The 19371-nt window shown below is 38.7% G+C and overlaps 1 long non-coding RNA gene across 4 annotated transcripts in view; it reads right to left on the bottom strand.

The window, feature by feature from the left end:
• LOC116070684 overlaps window positions 1–19371 on the bottom strand; it is an 83007-nt gene that overhangs the window by 44028 nt on the left and 19608 nt on the right. For 3 of the 4 annotated variants that reach the window (XR_004110504.1, XR_004110505.1, XR_004110506.1), the window contains exon 2: window positions 8148–8312. The exons of the other annotated variant lie outside the window; for it this stretch is intronic. This is a non-coding gene — a long non-coding RNA (uncharacterized LOC116070684). The remainder of the gene's footprint in view (window positions 1–8147; window positions 8313–19371) is intronic. 4 annotated transcript variants of the gene reach the window in all.

Genomic DNA, 19371 nt, shown 5'->3' with positions numbered 1-19371 from the left:
GAGGGGAAACTGGGAATGGAGAAATTTACATGTAAATAAAGAAAATATCTAATAAAAAAAAGAATAATAAGATGGAAGGAGTATATTATGAGCTATAATAGAAAAGCTATTTCATTTATTCAATCTAACTTTTTTAGCAGTTTTTAAAGAACAGACATTGTTTCATAAACTATAGCATAAAATAAAATCTCTTTATAACTTAGATTCATATTCTCATTTTGCTAAGATATCCATCAAAGCCAAACAACTGGCCCAAGGTTTTGTTCTGATGAGCATGAACAATAATACTGGGGATTAGACCTGGTGGCTCCACCTTGTACAGTACTCATTTTCATCTCCCTTCCCCTCCCCTCCACTCCACTCCTTTCCTCTCATCTTCTCTCCTCTCCTCTTCTCTTCTCTCTCCTCCTCTCCTCTGCTTTCCCCTCCTCTCCTCCACAACCTCCCCTCTTTCTTCTTTTTATAAGCTATGAAAGTTTTATATATTAGTATTATCATTTTGCAATACATAAAGAACATAGAGCCATAAGAGCATTTGGTTTCTGATATTTCTAGTGACAGCTCCCCCTCCCAATACAGATAGTCTTATATATTGATAGAGCTTAAAGAACAAGAAGTAGAAGGCTATTAAAATTAAAATGCTAAAAAATGTAATTCCAGGATGTTTTCAATGCAGGTGAAAACAAATATGTAGCCTAATGCCTGGCTCATCTGAAGCATTTAATATTGGCATGTGTTTTCTCAGTTAATTAGCATAGATGACCTTTGGGCTGAGGTCCATTATTTCCCCCATTTTCCATTGAGAAAATTGACTTGGAGAGGTTAAATCATTTGGCTAATGTCACAACTAGCCAGCATAAAATCCAGGACCCAAATTCACATTTTTCTAATGCTAAAACGATGCTTCTAACTCTCATGAGTTGCAAACTGAAGCTAATTAAATAAAAAAAAAATCATTATGACTTTGAGTCACTGAAAGCTACCCTAAGGAATAAAAGTTTTTCAAGACTAGGGCAAATGATATTACTAATAATTAAGACTGCTAAGTTTTGTTACACAAACTTTATGGTTCTATTTTTGCTTGGAAATGCAACGTGGAACACAGAGGGATTTTCACATGTAGAAAGATAGGCTACATACAATGGTCTGTATTCTTGCAGATAACACTAAAAAATGTCAATTAAGAAGTACAAAACAGACAATTACAGAAACTGACAGGTAAAGGGAAGAGCAGTGTAGAAGAAATTGGATCTTAATAAGGAACATGGGAATGAGTTCTTTTTGGCTACTAACATATTTAGATTTAAACCGTAGAGGCCAGCTATACTCAAATGCCAATGGACTCAGACATTTTTTTTTAATTGTTATTTTTGCCAAAAGACACAAAAATGGACAGCTGAACTTATTAGATATAAACTATCAGAAAATAATTACTGTGTGCAAACAAAATGCACAAATGAAGGAAAAGAATGCACTACCCCCTTTGCAAGACATATCATTAAAGGCCTAGTTAATGAACATATTTTTACACTCTTAAGAATATGATGTGCCTACACACTCTCCATCTGAAGAGTCAGGTAGCTGGAGATGACTCTGGAGCCAGACTCAACAACGTTGAAGTTCTCCTCTACTTTCCTATTTGGGTGGTGGCAGAGGAGTGCTGCAAAATAGTTGATCACACTGTGAAATCTGAAACTGTGAAAAGACCTGTTTCTAGTTGTGTGGTTCATCCCTTAGTACACTCCTTTAATCCCTCTGGCTGGAGTACAGACACGCCCTTAGTACTCACCTTTAATCCCAAGCAATGAAGGTAAAGTTAGTTTGTAGAAGGAAGCACCCATGTTTGAGTACCAGACAAAGTGATGAATCAGAGAAAGATTTGGTGGATAGGACATGCTCAACTCTCATGGGAAGAGAGAGGAAAGGGAAGTTACATAACAGGGAGCTATACAGATAGAGAATATGGAGATAGTTTTAGTGGAACAGTTTTAAAGAAACACATTGAAGAGAAAACAAGCTTGACACAGGTCAACACAGAAAGAGCCAGTGAATGAGAAGGAGACACAAGATTAGAACAGATTGACAGAGTTAGTTTGAGGCCAAGCAGAGCAATTCAGTCAGAGGCCAAGAGAGATGCCAGATTGAATCAGTCAGCTTGGAGAGAAGTTTGAGCTAGAACAACTGAGTTGAACAGGCCAACAACATTCAGAAAGGTCTAGAAAGGCTGGGCTTATTGAGCATTAAGTCATAGGTTAAAAACATTCTAGGTTTAGATTAGATTGCACAGAGATAAAAGCTTCCAGGACTAGGCCTAGTTTAGCAGACAAGGCAGCTATCCCCCAGATTACAATTACAAAGGGTGAATAAAAGGTACATCTGTAGAAGAGGGCTGATAGGAAGCATGTCTATTGGTATCTCCTGAAATAAGGGGCCTCCTGTTTTGCTAAGACACAGGTGATACATTTAGGGCCAGGAAGTCTTACTCAATACAGAAATGAGGAGGATCTGCTCCACTCAGTGTCAGTAGAGTTTGAGTCAGAAGGTATCTTCATGAAAGAGAAGACAGAAATGTTGTAAGAGCCAGAGGTGGTGAATAACATCAAGAAAACTGAGTTTTTCATACAAAGTAGGGCGATTGCACATGTGAACTCCCAGCTGTGGGACAATGGATTGTGCCAGGAAAAATTGGTCAGTTGAGTGGGTTGGAAACTCTGGAATCCAGAGAGGACAGTATACCTGCTTACATCCAGGATCCTGTCACATGGTCACACTGCCTTTACAAGAACGTGACCTATGGTCATATAGATTAGAACAGAGTTCTCCATGCTAATGAGGTATCTAGATGGTCTCTGAGAGTTTAACCAATAAGCTTCCCTCACCGGACATTTCTTCCTGCCAAAGGTAATCTCTGGTTCACCCTAAGTAGATGATATGCACTCATTTTCCATGATGAACAGTCAGTAAACAGTATGGATATGTGTGGACTGTCTCTTTCATCAACAACTATCATGGGGAGCATGGAAAAAGCCTTTGGGTACAGAGCAACTCTAAGTCTCTCAAAGAAGGCCTCTCCATGCTCCCAGACAATTGCAGGTAAACTAAGGTAAATCCCAAATGAGCTAAGCCAGAATTTCCTTTATCCCAGGGCTCCAGGCTCCTCAGCCCATGGGCCTCTTCTGTTCCCAACTCCATGAGCCATAGCACTTGGATATCCAGAAGTTTGGGAGCCCCCAGCCCTGGGTTCCTCATCACAGGCCCATGAATACCCTCCTACTCCATTCCATTCCTGACCTATCTGTGTGGTTTCCAGTGGTGAGTGGATTCCCGGGATTCAGGGAACCCCAGCTTCGACTTCTCATACCTTAGGCTGTCTTTTCCCATCCCCAGAGCAGTCTATCAGTGCCTTCCTTGAGCCATCATCCGACTGCAAATGCAGTCTAGCATCTTATCATTCCACATACTCCACAGAGTTCCCCTACCCCAGTGGCATGGCAGAATGCATAACCACACCCAGCAATTGTGTGACAGCATGATAAAATGGACCTAACATCATAAACTGCCAAAATGAAAAAACATAAAGCCAGATTAGAAAAAGTGAGGTGAATCTGGGATTTGGTGACACATACCTTTAATACAAGCACTTAGGAGCCAGAGACAGGTGTATTTCTGAGTTCAAGGCCAGCCTGTTCTACAGGTAGAGTTCCATGACAGCCAGAATCACACAGATAAACTGTCTCAGGGGGGAAAAGTAAGGTGAAATAAATAAGAAATCCCAGATACTATTAGGTGATAACTGATGCTATGAAGCAGACTGCATTCAAACTGAGTAACAGCAGATGCTGGATGTTAGAACCATCAGACAAAGATTTTAAAAGCAACTAGGTTATACACTTTCTTTTGCTGTGATAAGACACCATGACTGAGGCAACATAGAAAAGACTTTACTTGGGGCTTATCATTTCAGAGGGTTAAAGTCCATGTCCATCACTAGGCACATGGCAGCAGACAGGCAGGCATGGTGTTGTAGCAGTAGCTGAGAGCTCACATCTTTAGACTCACAAGACAGAAAGAGATACTTGGAATATCACAAGTCTTTTGATACCTCAAAGCTGGCACTCAGTGACACACTTGCTCTAAGAAGGTCACACTTCCTAATCAAAACAGTTCTACCAACTCAGTACCCAGGATTCACATAGATGAGACGATGTTGGCTATTCTCATTCAAACCATCACAAGAACCATGCCCTTAAAAATGTTCTATTACTAAATGAGGAAAAATAAGCATTCTAAGAGCGATTTAAAAAAACAGGCTTAAAAGTATCCATCTCAGTGAATTAATAGATGATATAAAGAACCCTCAATGCCTAAGAACAAAGTAAAGGAGTGAAAAGAATAAAATAAAGAATAAACAAGAGTCCTAAATCCTACCACTTCTTCCAGAACCACCTTCTCCATCATCCAGTCCTTTCCCATCTATCTTGAAGATTTCTTCTAATTTCTTCCACTACCAATTCCAATTTGCCTTTCCAAGCTGGTCTAGGGAATAAGAACTGTCCTGGCATGTGATCAGCCTATTAGGGATCAATATCATTAAAGAGAACCGACTCCCTCTCCAAGCAGCTATCTAATGTCAATAGCTCCTTGGCAGTGGTCGGATTTCTGTCTACCTCTACACAAATTGTATGTTTGTCTGGCTGCAGCTTGTGCAGGTCTTGCTCACGCTGCCACAGTTGCTGGGAGTTCACATGAGCAATCACCTTGCCTTGTATGGAAAGCCTTGTTTGCTTGATTTTATCTACCACCTCTAGCTTTTACAGCCTTTCTGTCTTCTTTTTCAGAAAGATCTCTGGGCCTTCTAGAGTGAGGCATGAAATGCATGTCCTGTTTAGAGCTGAGCAGTTCCTAGTCTCTTATTCTTGGCAATTGACCAGTTGAATGTTTCTATGTTAATCCCCATCTTCTGTAAGATTTTGGACGTGCTCTGACATATGGGCATAGCAATAAGTCATCAAGAGTGTTGCCTGCACACTCATCCTTTATCAGTAGGATGCATGTACACACAGACATGTACACAAATAAGTATAATAAAAATAAACATACAAGTAATAATATATAATGGTCATAACATCTTTTAACAGTAAAATGATGGAAATAATTTAGATTTCATTAAATGAATGGAAACAAACCAATGTGTTCTCTCCAAAATGTACGATCTTTTAAAGTACATAATAACATTTGGTGAATATTGCTAAAAGGCACTCATGACAGACAAGCATAAGATGCTGCTCTGCACTTATCTACACTAGTTCGTTAACTGTAAACCACAATTTATTTCCCCAATTTCTAATCAATTGATTCTTCCCCAGAAAATGAAAAAAAAATCGTTAAAATCAGTAGCAGAGTTTAAACTGTGGCTAATTCATTATTCACAAATCCATTCAAAGGACGAAATGTAAGTAATTCTCAGTCTCCAGGCTTAATTGAGTGTCATTTAAGGATCTAGTTCTTTTTATTTGAGGTACATTTCAAAAGCAATTTGTTTCCAGTGTAAGAAGCACGGACAAAGGAAGTCTTCTCTGCCATTGCTTTGACTAGTCATTATTAAAGATTTCTAATGCCTACCAGGGTTTACTTGGAACCTTCCTGAGTCAGAGCTAGGTTGTTGTCTCAGAGGGTCATCACTTCATCAAGTCCTGGGACTGAGAACTGCTGTGGATCAGAGTGAAACCATAGACTTCCCAATGACATTACCGAAAGTAAAACTGGTGTCCAGTACTGTCCAGTCTTTTTATTATAATGAGGAACTTACCCTAATGTCTTAATGTAAGAGCTGAGCATTCTTTGAGTGCATGCTAGCTTCCATTGTCGGCCCCTGCCTATAGCTGCACTTCCGCAGCCAAAAGGAAAAAGGAAACAATGTCTCCTTTCCAAAAGGAAAAAGGAAGCGAGGCTGTTTTTAGTCTCTCGCTTTAAAAATAAAACCTCATTTCTTTTGAAATTTTAATATATTATTTTCCTACTCTCTTTCCTCCTTCAAACACACTTTTGTCTATTTCAATTCATGGCCTATTTTCAAATAATTGTTACACACACACACACACACACACACACACACACACACACACACACACACACCCTGAGCACACAGCACAGCCTGCTGAGTCTGTATACTGTTCCATGCATGCATGATTTCAGGGATATTTGGTGTTGGATAACCAATTGATGTGCTTCTCCCCCAGGGAAGAGTGTTTCTCTTGCTCTCAGCAGGTCTTGTGTAGGGTAGTACTCCTGGGCTCTGCCCACACCCTACCCAAATGAGTATGTCAAATGTGTTGTCCTTGCTCAACTTATGTTAGGAGAGAAATGTTGGCATGTTGGCGAGATTTTATGGACATGGCTTCTGATATTCCTAGAGACACAATAGAAAATTCCATGCTCTTTTGGCTCTTGTAATCTTCACACTCCGTCTTCTGCAATGATTCCTAAATCAGCCTTAGGTTAGAGAATCGTGTTGTAGATCTATCCTGCTGCGACCACTCTCCTTGACTTTGCATTTTTGGTTATTTGAAAATTTCTGCAACAGTCTCCAATTTACTATAAATTTGTAAATATATAGCTGTAAATTTAAATGACAAGCTACAAATTTATATACTACAAGTTTAATGGTCTCCTATTCCATCTCTATAAAGAAAAACATTAAATTTGTAGATAAATGGATGGAGCTAGGAAAGATCACATCGAATGAGGTAACCCAGACCCAGAAAAAGAAACATCATATGTTCTTTCTCATCTGAGACTTCCAGCCCTAAATCTTCAGATGTGAGTACATAGCCTGGAGAAACCAGAACATAAAAGGGGACAAGAGCCAGAGTAAGGGGTTGGGGAAGCAATAGATTGGGAAATACCAGGGTTCAAGTGATCTCCAGGGAAATGAGAAAAATTGGACGGGCTCTGATACAGAGAGGAAGGGAGATAAATGTAGAAGGAGGAAGGAGGGTGAAATATCATTAAGCATCTCTTAAAAAGTCATAAGAAATTACACAACTATCTTCCTAAGATATGTACAATACATATGTTTGTATATAAACATACTAATACAGTTTAATAAATCATTTTCATATGGGCTGACAATGTTCCCACCAAGAACCAATACTGTCTACCTAAAACCCAGTACCAGGCACAAGAATCTCTCTTTTGAGTTTCAGTAAATTATACATTATTGCTATTACTCTGTCCAGGGATCCCTAGTGTGAAATTGATTTGAAAACCTTTTTTCCCTGATGACTAGCTTTCACAACTTTTCATAGAAGGTACCATGCAGGCTTCTAACCCAGCTATGATACCTATGAATCACAAAGATGACCATGACACTAACCCTAGGGGTCCAACGGTGGTGCAAATACCTTAGTGGTAAGTACTCACCCTTTAATTAGACTTAAAACCTGTACAGCAAGAGTAAACTTATGTCTGGGACTGAAAACCTAGCCAAATACACAGGGCTAGTGGAGTCACAAACTGTGTAGAAGAACCTACAACTTTTGCTTTATTAAACTAGCACAATCCCTAACTACATCCTAAATCTTTATTTTCATACACAGTTAGGTGTAGTCCCTACCCTACATCAAAGAAATGTCACTTTGCAGCAGAGAAAACACTATTAAATGATCACCCATTAGAAGAACTGCAAAGAAAGATTCTTAGTCATGTGTGAGTCAATTCATTTACTTTCACTAAATATTAGCAAAGAGCCAGTTGTTAGGAGTTAAATGTATACAAAACAAGTAATTCAGATTTACATTAGAATGTTGAGTAACATGAATATTCACGAATATGAATTTGAAGGCTCATTCATTCATGTTTTGGGCACCAGACTAGATAAATGTAAGGGTTATAATGGGGGATGACTTCTCTACTTTATGGTAAGGGTGGACTACAAACAAAAATTCACTGATCACACAAGAGTTTTCTGCTTACCCTCTCTCTCTCTCTGTATGTCTTTCTGTACCTCTCTTTCTTCCTCCCTCCCTCGCTCCCTCCCCCCTCTCTTAGGATACTCAAAACATAAAAAGTTATATCTGTCAGGAATAGTCACATGTTGTCACTTAGCTCTCTAGCTAACGGATGGGTGGTCTTCTGGATATACAAACCTTTTAGAATCCTGCTACTAGCTGCTATGAAGAATGCCCTGAATTCTCTTCCATAAGATCATAGAATAGCCAAGGTTTTAAACTGTGTTACTTTCTTGGTATTGAGGTCACAGCCTGCCCTGAGTCCCAGCACAGGTGGCCCATCTCTGTGTGAAGTACCCAAGCCTGTAAAAAACAAGAAGGCATGTCATGGAGCTGTGCTGATTGCTGGTAAACCACAACTCCTTACTATGTCTACTGGAGAACTGACATAAGTCAAAGACTTCATGAGGCAGAAAACACAAAACTGCAGAATGATCAAAGCATTTCTCTTTAGACTTGCACAAATATTTGGGGGGGGCGCCTAGAGCGTGGAAGGAGAGATGTGCCACCCTGCCTGGACTCTGCCATGTGGTCTCCAGTGCTTTGCACAGCTTGTTTATTTCCAATGGGTTTTGCCTCCTGTCAACACTTCATCAGTTTGTAGAAATGACCCTGACGATCTCTCCCAGTGAATTTTATTTTAGTAGGTTTGAGGACTATGAAATTTGTATTTAATCAAGGAACCCCTACAATTAAGTCACTAAGGGAGTATCTAATAAGAACACTTGCTCTGTTGACTTCAAACAGTGGTTCACATTAGTGTAGTTCTTGGAGATTTTGTGATTTTTTTTTGTCTAATTATCTGTATAAAACAGAAATAAAATTACTTCTGATGACATTTTGTAATACTCATAGATCAGTGCTTTGCTCAGCCATTATCAGAGAACCTTCTTCCTGCAATAAATGGGAACAAACACAGACCTACAACCTGTTGTTATACAGAAAGTGAGCAATTTTGGAATATTAAGCCCTAAATGGGTGTCACCATAAAATCCCTCACCTCAGTGTTCAAGGAACATGCAAAGAGGAGGCAGAAAGAGTGTCAGAGCCAGTGGGGATAGAGGACTTTAAGGAAACAAAGCCTTCTAAACATCACAGGGCTGGCATACATATGAATTCACTACGACTGAAGCAGCATGCCCAGATCCTTCATTTGTGTACACCAGAAGAAGTGGACACACGCCCCATCTCTAACCCAGATGCCATCTCCAACTGATACACACTTGCAAATGAAAATTTGGCTTACTCCAAAGAACTCTCACTTGGGAAACAAACTCCTCTTAGGGAAGGCCTCACATAGTATAGTAGATGGCCAACAGAAAATGAACTCAATGGCATTTGTAGTATATGTATTTTGTGTATATATTATGGCTTCCAGTTTTGTGTTTTTATGGGATCCTTGAGTATATGAACAAGTGAGTCTCTGTGTCTGTTTATATGTCTTTTCTTGGACTCTTTTATTTCTGTTTATTTTTGTCCTATTATGATGTGTTTCTTCTCATTTTATATAATTATATGGACTTTATTAGTATCTCTTAGATCCCTGATTGTTTTCTAATGAGAGACAGAAATAAGGTGGACCTGAATAGGAGGGAAGGGACTGGGAAGAGTAAAGAGAGTGAAACAGTATCAGGATATGTTATATGAAATAATTCTATTTTTAGTAAAAAGAAAAATACATATTTAAAATTCACAAAGTAATTTTATGCATAGAAAGGAGTGATTTCTTCAAATGTGGCTTCAGTGATGTATCTCTCACAAAAGACATGTATGGAAATATACTAAATACTAATTTAAAAATAAGACAGAAAGAAAGTAATGAAGTAAGGAACTTACACTTTAAGCTGTGTACTCACATGAATCAAAGTGTTCTGGTTATAATTCAGCTACTATGGCTACCTATTGCCTTTCTCAAAATATCAAATCCCTTTCCTCTAAAATATTCTTCCTCCAGGTTTATATAAGTTCTGGGAGGTATTATCCTATACATCTCATTTGCATACTGGAGAACAGAAATATAATTGAGTTATTTATTTTATCCCTGGGAATATTATTAATGGAACAATTAGAATCCACAGGACTGCAGCAATAATGGGCTACTTCATTAGGACTTAAGATGAGACTATGCCACAGCAAGTGTTACCAAAGAAAATGGAAAGACATTTTTAAAAGAGAGAAAGGAGAGCAACAGCCCTTGAAAATTGTCAACGGACTTTGAAGATCCTGGAATTCAAAGCGTTAACACCTATAAGCTGTTCCAACAAGGGAATATATACTGTTAAAGATTGGGAGTTATTTAAAATGCCAGTGAGTATAATAGCAGAGCTCTGAGATAACCATTTCATCAGCCTACATTACTCTAAAATTAATGAATAATGAGGCGATGCCCTTCACATTCTCTTCCCTTTCCATTCCAAGATATATTGATCAGATGACATTTATTTAAGTTTGGGATAATGTATTAATTTCAAGATAATTATTCAATATACTTTTGTCACTGTTGATATGCTTCAATGTCATCCAGGGGCCGAGGGATGAATAAACTGTTATCTGACATTGGTGGACAGAGTGCTAGAAATAAATGCAGTTTTTCTCCTTGAGATTCACTGACTTGGGTTCTTATGGGAGGGGGCCATGAAAGAGAAGAAAGCCAAAGATAAGGAGGGGAGGTTAGAGTAACCCCCAGGTTAAGAGGGCTTGAATGTATTAAAAGACCGTATTGGGGACAAAGTGCCTTTTCTATTGTTGCAGGGGTCAGACTGATCCTCAGCAAAGCTGACAGAGCCCATCCTTAGTGGATGCCACTGCAATATTAACACTCATTTGGAGCAGATGTGACTAAAAGCATGAAACATTGAACAAACAGCTGCCACAGATCCAGTGCCATTGCATAAGCTCTTATGTTCTATTAATGTCGTGGATTGGCGAGGCCAGGAGGGCAGACTCTATTCCCCACAGTTCCTTAGCAGATGGGCTGGATGATGGCTCCTCAGAGAGATGCTGCCCCATAGACATGACCTTAAACCTCATGTGAAGATTCTAATAGAAAATATCTACCCAAGAAAAAAGATGTATCTAAAGTCAGGTTACGATGTATCAAGAAATGTGCACAGATGCAGAATACTTCATGGATACTGGTTTCTATTTTACTCTACTTTATTCTACTTTGATTTTAATAGTGTGCTAGGCTTGATAATGTTTCCTCTGTTCTTGCTTTGTGACTTTCTGTGTTCACACTTGAGTATGTAGGAAGAGTAAAAAGCTGAGTGCTACACATTCACCTACTTCTGTTTACCTGATCCAGTAAGCTCAGAGTGCCTCCAAGTCTACCGTAGCCCATCCCACACTCTGGTGGAATTCTATGGTTTCATCTGTTCATCAGGGCAAACTGAAATTCTAAAATGCGAAGCAAAGAAGTCAAATGTTGTAGATCATAGAAAAAAATCCATTCATACTGAAAATCATGCACTCTCTGGCTTTGATGCAATGGAGAGAACACATGGGTAGTGTTGAAGTTTGTTCTAGTTCTGGCTGAAGCCCGATGCTCCCAGAAATAAGACTCAGACTCAAAATATTTTTACAAATGTCTTGGACTTATACCTAGACTCTTCTCTGATATTCTGCCATTTGTCTGATTACCTGTGCTCAGATGTCATGTGTCTGACTTGTCACACCTTCCTAGCAAACCTACCCCGCCTGGCTCTGTACCTCCTTTTTCCTGCCTAAGCCATAGGCTGGAGGCTTTTTAATTGACAGGTGATACATCCATACAATATACAAGATATTTTCTCTACAGGGTGGTATTTGCAAGTTCAAATAGCACAAAAGCAGGTATGGCTCTGGCTTGCTCTCTTTCAGGACAGTTTCCAGTCTGTGGCACTATCATTTCCCCATGAAGACCGGGGTCACCTGGGTAATACGTCTGTAACAAGCTGCCCTGAATTTCATCAAGGTGAGTGGTTGTGGGAGAGGTTTATGGAATATATTTTATTTATTTTCAGAAAGCAATGCCTCCAAGCTACAATTATATTCTACCCATCATTACTATCCATGTTCTCCACTCCAACCCAAGGATGAAGGTTAAGGAAGGAAATGAGTGTGTGCAGGACGAACAAGAGAAGTCATATCTTGAAATGATTCAGGAAAGCAGCAAGGGTGCCATTTATTCATTTTCCTTGATACATACTCTGTGCCAAGTATATACGAACTAGGACTGCAATCATATAACATTTGTATTTCAATGCAGAACAACTGACCAAAAGATTGTAAGCAAAGAAATTGGACAAATGAGCTAAAGTCTTTTAGACTTGGTAACTGCTGCAAAGATAGCAACGTAGAGGGAATGCAATAAAAGCCTATGGCACTTGGGGAGGGTTCGCTTGAGTGAGTCAGAAAAATAAGGGGGCATTTCTCTGAGGAGAAGGTATCTGAGGCTTGGCAGAAAAACAGTGCAAAGAAGCCACTTCTGGGCACATTCTGAAAATCTCAGGTGGAGGGAAAAGTTAACAATAGACCTACAGATGATCGAATCAAAGAGCAGTATGGGAAGAAGGAAAATGTTTTACCACCTGAATTATGTTATAAACTCACCTTATAACCATCTGAAGGGTTGTGGGTAGTAGGGACACAGAAGGAGACGAAATTTCAGCCGTGATTAGCAAATGGGTCTCCCAGGATTCCTCAAGCAATCACTGTTCACAGAGTGATTCATGGCCAAGTTCACTTCTAACACCTCAGCTGTTCTTGCAAATATAGTATCATGCCCAGCAATCAGGAGGCAGGCTAAACATGGCCATCTCTCTTCATACACATATGCTGCATGTGCTGCCCACTCATTGCAGCGGCCATAGTTTCAAATATGGAAGACTTTACCACCATACAGGAAAGGTTGGGTGAGAGCTATGAGTTGTGCATTAGTGTTTGCCTCAGAAGGGAATGAAACTAGATGTGCTGAGAATGGTACCAGAGGGAAGTCAGCTCAGAATGTTCTATCTTTTTTTTTTCCTCCCTGGAACCTAACATGACATAAATCCAAAGCCAGGAAGTCAGAGTTCCAAACAAGTTGTACTAGATACTGTTTAGAAACAGCAGTGCAATGTGTGAAATGCCTGTCATGCTGAAAGGCTCTCGACTTCTCATGAGAGGAAATGTCTGGAAGCCACCTTCCTGCAGTATGTGGCATAAAAATGAAACAAGTTGAAGTTGATAATTGCATAAAAAAGAAAAGCTGGTCTTGTATATGTTGGCATAATTATAGAACATATGTGCAGACATGGAAAAGATAAACTGATGTGCATCTACAAGGTGGTAGTGGTGGTAGTGATAGTGTATATGTATGTGCGCATGTGTGCATGTGCATGCATGTATGCATGTATGTATACATGTGTGTGCATGTTCATGCTGTTTGTGTGCATATGTGTGTGTGCATGTTTCTACATGTATGTTTATGTTTGTGTATGTTTGTGTGCATGTGCACGCTTCTACATGTGTGTGCATGTTTGTGTGTGTTTGTGTGCATGTGCATGAGTTCATGCTCAGACAAATTTAGGATGATGAGGTGAAAAAAACTGCTCCTATATGTAGTTTCATAATTTTGTGTATCAGTTAATCAGTTCAAGGTATATAAACAACATAGTTTGGGATTTGTTGGAACTGAAAACCACTGCTTGTCATTGTCTGCATACTCTCTTGACCACAGAGTCAGAGTTTCTAATATGCAGTGCTTCTATCCATGTTTAAAACTATATACTGAGACCTGAGTTATAAAAAAGGAAAAAAAGAGTACTTAAGATACCTCCTGGTGGTCAAAAGTATTAAGAATCCTTTATATTATATTTCTAGATTGTTATACTTTGTAAGTTCTATAAAAATAAACTTATCTTCATAAAGATAGATAGTTTAAAGTTTTTTTAGCTGAAGCAAAATAGTCTGCATTGGGTAAATTTGTCTTAGACACACAGGATGGTTTCAAAGCATAGATGGCAAGCTCAAAGAACTAAGTGACACCAGCAGCAGGTGTACACCATTGAAAAGGCCCCCTTCTCTAATATTGCAACCCTTCACACTGGCACACTACCAGTGTTCTAATATAGCCCCTGGCTTGTGACTGCATCTCCACACCTGAAGCTTGCTTCAGTGGATGCCATTAGGCTGTAGTGTAAGACTCTCATTCTTATTTTAAGTGTCTGTAGGATATGGCCCCTCCAGGGTTCACCCATGCTGAAATTTGTCCACCCATCTTTCCTCTGTCGGTGTGTTAGTATTTTGTTGTTGTTGTTGTTAAAGTAACACAAGCTAAAGTTATCCAAGAAAAGGAAACCAGAGTTGGGAGATTCCCTCATAAAATTGGCCTGTGGACAGCCTGTAGAACTCTTTCTTGGTTTGTGATTGCTGTGGAAGGGTACAGCCCATTGTGAATCAGACCATCCCTGGGCATGTGGTCCTGAGTGCTATATGCAAGCAGTCTAGGCAAGCCACGAGGAGCAAGCCAGTAAGCAGCACCCCTTCATGGCCTCTTGTACCAGCCCGTGCTATATTTTCCTGCCCTGACTTCTCTCAATGCTCAACTATAATCAGCAAGGTGTAGAAAACATTTCCTCTAAAGTTACTTGTGATCACCACAGTGTTTATCACAGCAATTGCAAACCTAATTAAGACAATGTTCATTGACTACTCAAGGTTTCACTAATCTTCTCTCTTATTGCAGGGAGTCTTCATTCAATTCAGAGTCTGCTTGATGTTGGCTTGCAAGTCTTTAGTTTTGCTTTCCCAACAAAAGTACTACATCCTTAAGAGTAGACCCTATATACAAGCACTAGAAAATATTCTCTTGCTGTAAGCAAATGAAAGCATCCATGGACTTAATGATTTGGCCATTTTAGACTTGGAGAATCTATCTATCTATCTATCTATCTATCTATCTATCTATCTATCTATCTACCTACCTACCTATCATCTATCTATCTATCATCTATTATTTTAGGGAGTGTTGGTGAATGTAGGACCTAGTATATACTTGGACAGTGTTCTACCATTAAGCCTGCATCACCCCAGAACATTTCCGAAATATATTTCAACTTATAGAACCTTACTTCAACTTGGAAGGCCATCCTATTACTCCAATTTTCCTAATGGCTCTGCTTTAGAAAGGATCAAGAATGGGTTAGATAATAAATAACTTCACTTCTCTGAAACATAGCTAACCATTTCCTAAATAGAAGGTAAAGGAAGATTATACCCCACAATCTAGAATGGTTGCTATTTAAGAGATATATACAAAATAGAGTGCTAGCTTCCCACAGACTTCTGCATACTCCACCAACTAGCATGTTGGATTGTATGTGAAAATGATATGCAGAATTTTCTTATTTTCATCTTTATTTTATGTGTATTCTATCACCAAATTTTTATGTTTTTAATTCGGAAATATCACATCTAGATATTATGTCTCTAACTGTTTACACTGTGAGGAAGCACTTCCTGATTTACTTGTAAGCAGTGGCCTTAGTGTGATTTAGTTACTGATAAGTACCCTAACCAACTAAAAAGATGGTACTGAATCAACCCCAGAAATCCTAGCCTTTGTGTGCCTAAGACATAAATCCAAGAAATATAATTTATGGACCTCAGATTTAAGTTGAATTAGAGAGCATACGCTTTGCTTGGAGCAGTAATGATGCTTCAAAAATTGCCACCTGGCTAACAAGCCCAGTGAGCAGTGTGCAAGGCTCTGATGTCATTTATAACAATACCTATACATCGGATAACAAGAACCACACTGGCTCTCACCTCCGTTGGCTGTCCTAAGTGCTGGAAAGACTAATTTGCCTCTCTGAGTTGCTACTGGCCATTGCCACCTGCTGACTTTGGCACTCTGATCCCCTGGCACCCCTCCTGGAATCCTGGCAGCCTTCCCATGATGCCAATCTTGAGCCAGAGAATGCAGGGATGTTTGGAACTGCTCAAAGTGCTGAGGCCACATTGTGCAAAGAGGCTGACAATGGGGGATCTTGTGCTCTCCAGGGTCACCATGTTGACGACTCTGATGATCAGCTGGCTAACAGCAGCAATGATTGGAAACCGCCCCAGAGAAGGCCAGATATTGGCAAGGAAAGAATATTGAGGGAGCAAGCATCTGTAGTGAAAATTAACAGGGCTTTATGAGATAGTTGTGAATCTTCTTTTTTCATTCAGCCTGAATTCATTTTAGACATTTAAAACTTTTCAGAGTGTTGCACTTGAACATTTATACAACATTAAGTTGTAGCTCTCCAACTGACTACTTTCACTTATAAGTTGTGTCTTAAAAGTTAGATATTCTCATTCAGCTCAGGAGTTGTCAATTCCTATTTAGTCATGTTGCATTCTCGGGTTTCTGAGTCATTGAAATTCTTACTCTGTGCAGTCTTTTAAGACACAAAAATCAAAAATCTTTATATTTTTGATTACTTGTGTTTTTAACAAAAAAAAAAAAATGTATAGAGCTGAGGATATACCACAGTAGTAAAGACTTCACCTAGCAAACAAAACTATATGATTTCATCCCTAATAACTAAAAATATTTTTATACACATTTTCTAAATAATAAACTAAGTAATCTCCTAATAAGGATGGAACATTTGTGAACATTTGTCTAACCAGGTTGCAGGATCCCACGTGAAATTATAGTTGACTCAACACTGTTGCTACTCATTATAAACAGAATCATGATAACCAATGTAACATTTCACAGATATGAATCATGGCATGAAAATAAGGCTTTGGGGCATCTTTTATTATGTCAATTTTATTTAATTCATGTATGATGAAGTTTATAGATTAGGACATTAGTAGAATAGCCTGATGTACTCAGAGATACTGAGTACAATGTTCATGGCATGCAATGAGGTGCTGCCAAGAACGCAGGGAAGCACTAGAGTTAGGGAACAAAGAAGAGGGGAAGGCAAGGACAAGAACATCTGCTGTGGCTTCCATGGGAAGGGATGGGTGAAGATGCTTAGAAGGTTTAGGTGATGAACTACTTTGAATAATATCAGCCAGCCCTGGGAAATGGGTTCTATATCTTATGAAATTCTTGGCCCAGGTAGGGACAGGGTATAGAAATAGTTGAAATACTGAGTATGAAGACCTGAAGATGAAGGAGCTGGGATGAGCTCTGCACAGGTTTGCTATGTCTAACAAGAGCTGTGTTTGTTTGCTATATCTGTTAATGATCCTGAGAAGGGAACAAATCAGATCTCAAATCATAAAGAACAAAGAGTGAAAAGACTGAATTCATCCCTGAAATTAGCCATCCTGTTCAGGATCATGTTTCAGCAAGTTTATGACAATGGAAACATAACTTGTTTTGCTTTATATATTGGCTTCAGAGAAAAACTCTCAGTCTCCCTTGAGTTCTCTTATAACTGCTTTAGCACAGAAGTAAAAAAAAATAATATGATGACTAACATTCATTATGGCCAGCCATAGTTACTTCCTGTTGTTATCCAGGGAAGGAAGAAAAGAAAGAGGGAATCTGAGTGGAACCACATGTATGTCAAACCCCCATGGGTCATGATGACCTGTCCATTTTGTGTTTCGATGACAGAGACACATTAGAAAAGCATGACATAGTAAATGTGTGTGTGTGTGTATGTGTGTGTGTGTGTTCCTTTGTTGAATGGGGTATATGGAGAAAGATCCTTTTTCTTCTGATTATTAGAAGTATAAACAGCTGGTGGTCAGATTTTGGGCTAAAGGATGCTCTGAGTCTATAATCTCTGGCACTTACAGATCTCTCAATGCCTAGCTGGCTTCACTGGGCTTTTTTCTTAGTTATTACTATGAATATAAAAGATAATATTGCCTTTAAAAATGCTCAAAATTTTTTGTGTTAAGTCCTATCTTACTTAACTATCCAATATGAGAAAATTTGATTAATTTTTCATCTGTTAATACTTCTGCCTCTTATTTCATATACTTCCTTAGGGATATGAGATTTTCATCTTCAATTTTTATTCCTCTTAAAACTATAAAGAGTTTAGTCTTTCTATAAAAATTGCTTCTGGAGAACAAGCAACCCAAACATATGCCATCATTAAAAATCAACAAAATACATACGACTGTTATGGCCTGTTTCTGAAGTGTCCCTTATGAAAAGTGTTCATGTTTCAGAACATGGTCTCTGGTGTGTTTTGTTTTGTAGGGCAGATCCTGTCAGAAGTATTAGGAAATATATGGAGCAGAAAAACAGAAAATTAAAATTACCTATTGTCTTTCCATATGAATTTATTATCTTTAGTTGTTAATTTGTGTATATTAATATGTATGTGTCAAGGGTAGTATGTGTGTGTCATGGCATGTGTGTGGAGATCTGAAGAAAACTTTCTGGGATCTAGGGATCAAGCTCTGGGTTGCAAGGTAAGTGTTCTTACCTGCTGGGACATCTTACTGGTAATTTCCCATGCATCATTTTCCATTTTATTTCTAAGCAATTATCTTAAACTTATAAATTTAATAGGAAAAATATAGAATTTGCATTTCATTTTACACAGTGTTATATTCATTTGCAAAGCTGTCACATACTCAATCATGTGATGTAATGAAGTAACACTATCTTAAAGTCTCTCAGATTAATACAAGAATGATTGAGCACTTGAGAAAACATAGCCCTGAAGCATAGGTCCTGTGCACAGACTAGAGGTGACCAGAAGTTACTGTTGGGAAGGAACAATCTAAAAACCTTTAAATATAATCAAAGAACTTTCTTCAAGACAAAGATTTGTTTGCCTTAGAAACTTAGACACAGTATCATTAAATCTATTCCTCTTGGAAAAATGAACCAATCCTCAAAAACCAGACCAAAACTCCCTTTGTATTGTGATATTTCAATTAATTGCAATCTTCTATCCCTTGTTGCCTCCTACTAACTTAATTTAACTGCCTTAAGAGACTTACAGAAGACTCGAGCTGGGTACAAGTTTGAATTAATTGCCACTAGAGCCACATCTAATTATTAAGAAGGAACTAGGGACAAGTTGATGGTGACAGGAAAGAAGAGAAACTAGGTGTTTCATTGGAGATACTGGAGATGAAGGTATTGAAAGGATATACTTTAAAACATGCATCTGGTTCAGTGGGAAAAAAGAAGCTTGCCACTGATGGATTAGGAAAAGTGACAAATTGAGGTTTTTTATCTTGATGTTTTTCCAAAATCCTCTTTTGCCTGAAGGTAATTACAAGTATAAAGTATTATTGTATCTAGGGACACAGTATTGTTCCCCTAAAGAGAATGGCACCTAAACATTCTACTGATATCATCAACACATCAAGACACTTTGCCCTTTACAAGTGCAGTCATCAATTAATCCATGGTAACAGATTT

This window comes from Mastomys coucha, unplaced genomic scaffold, assembly GCF_008632895.1.
Source record: "Mastomys coucha isolate ucsf_1 unplaced genomic scaffold, UCSF_Mcou_1 pScaffold22, whole genome shotgun sequence".
Classification (NCBI taxonomy): domain Eukaryota; kingdom Metazoa; phylum Chordata; class Mammalia; order Rodentia; family Muridae; genus Mastomys; species Mastomys coucha.
The sequence above is the reverse complement of the archived record's forward strand: the minus strand, read 5'-3'. Positions and strand labels throughout refer to the sequence as shown.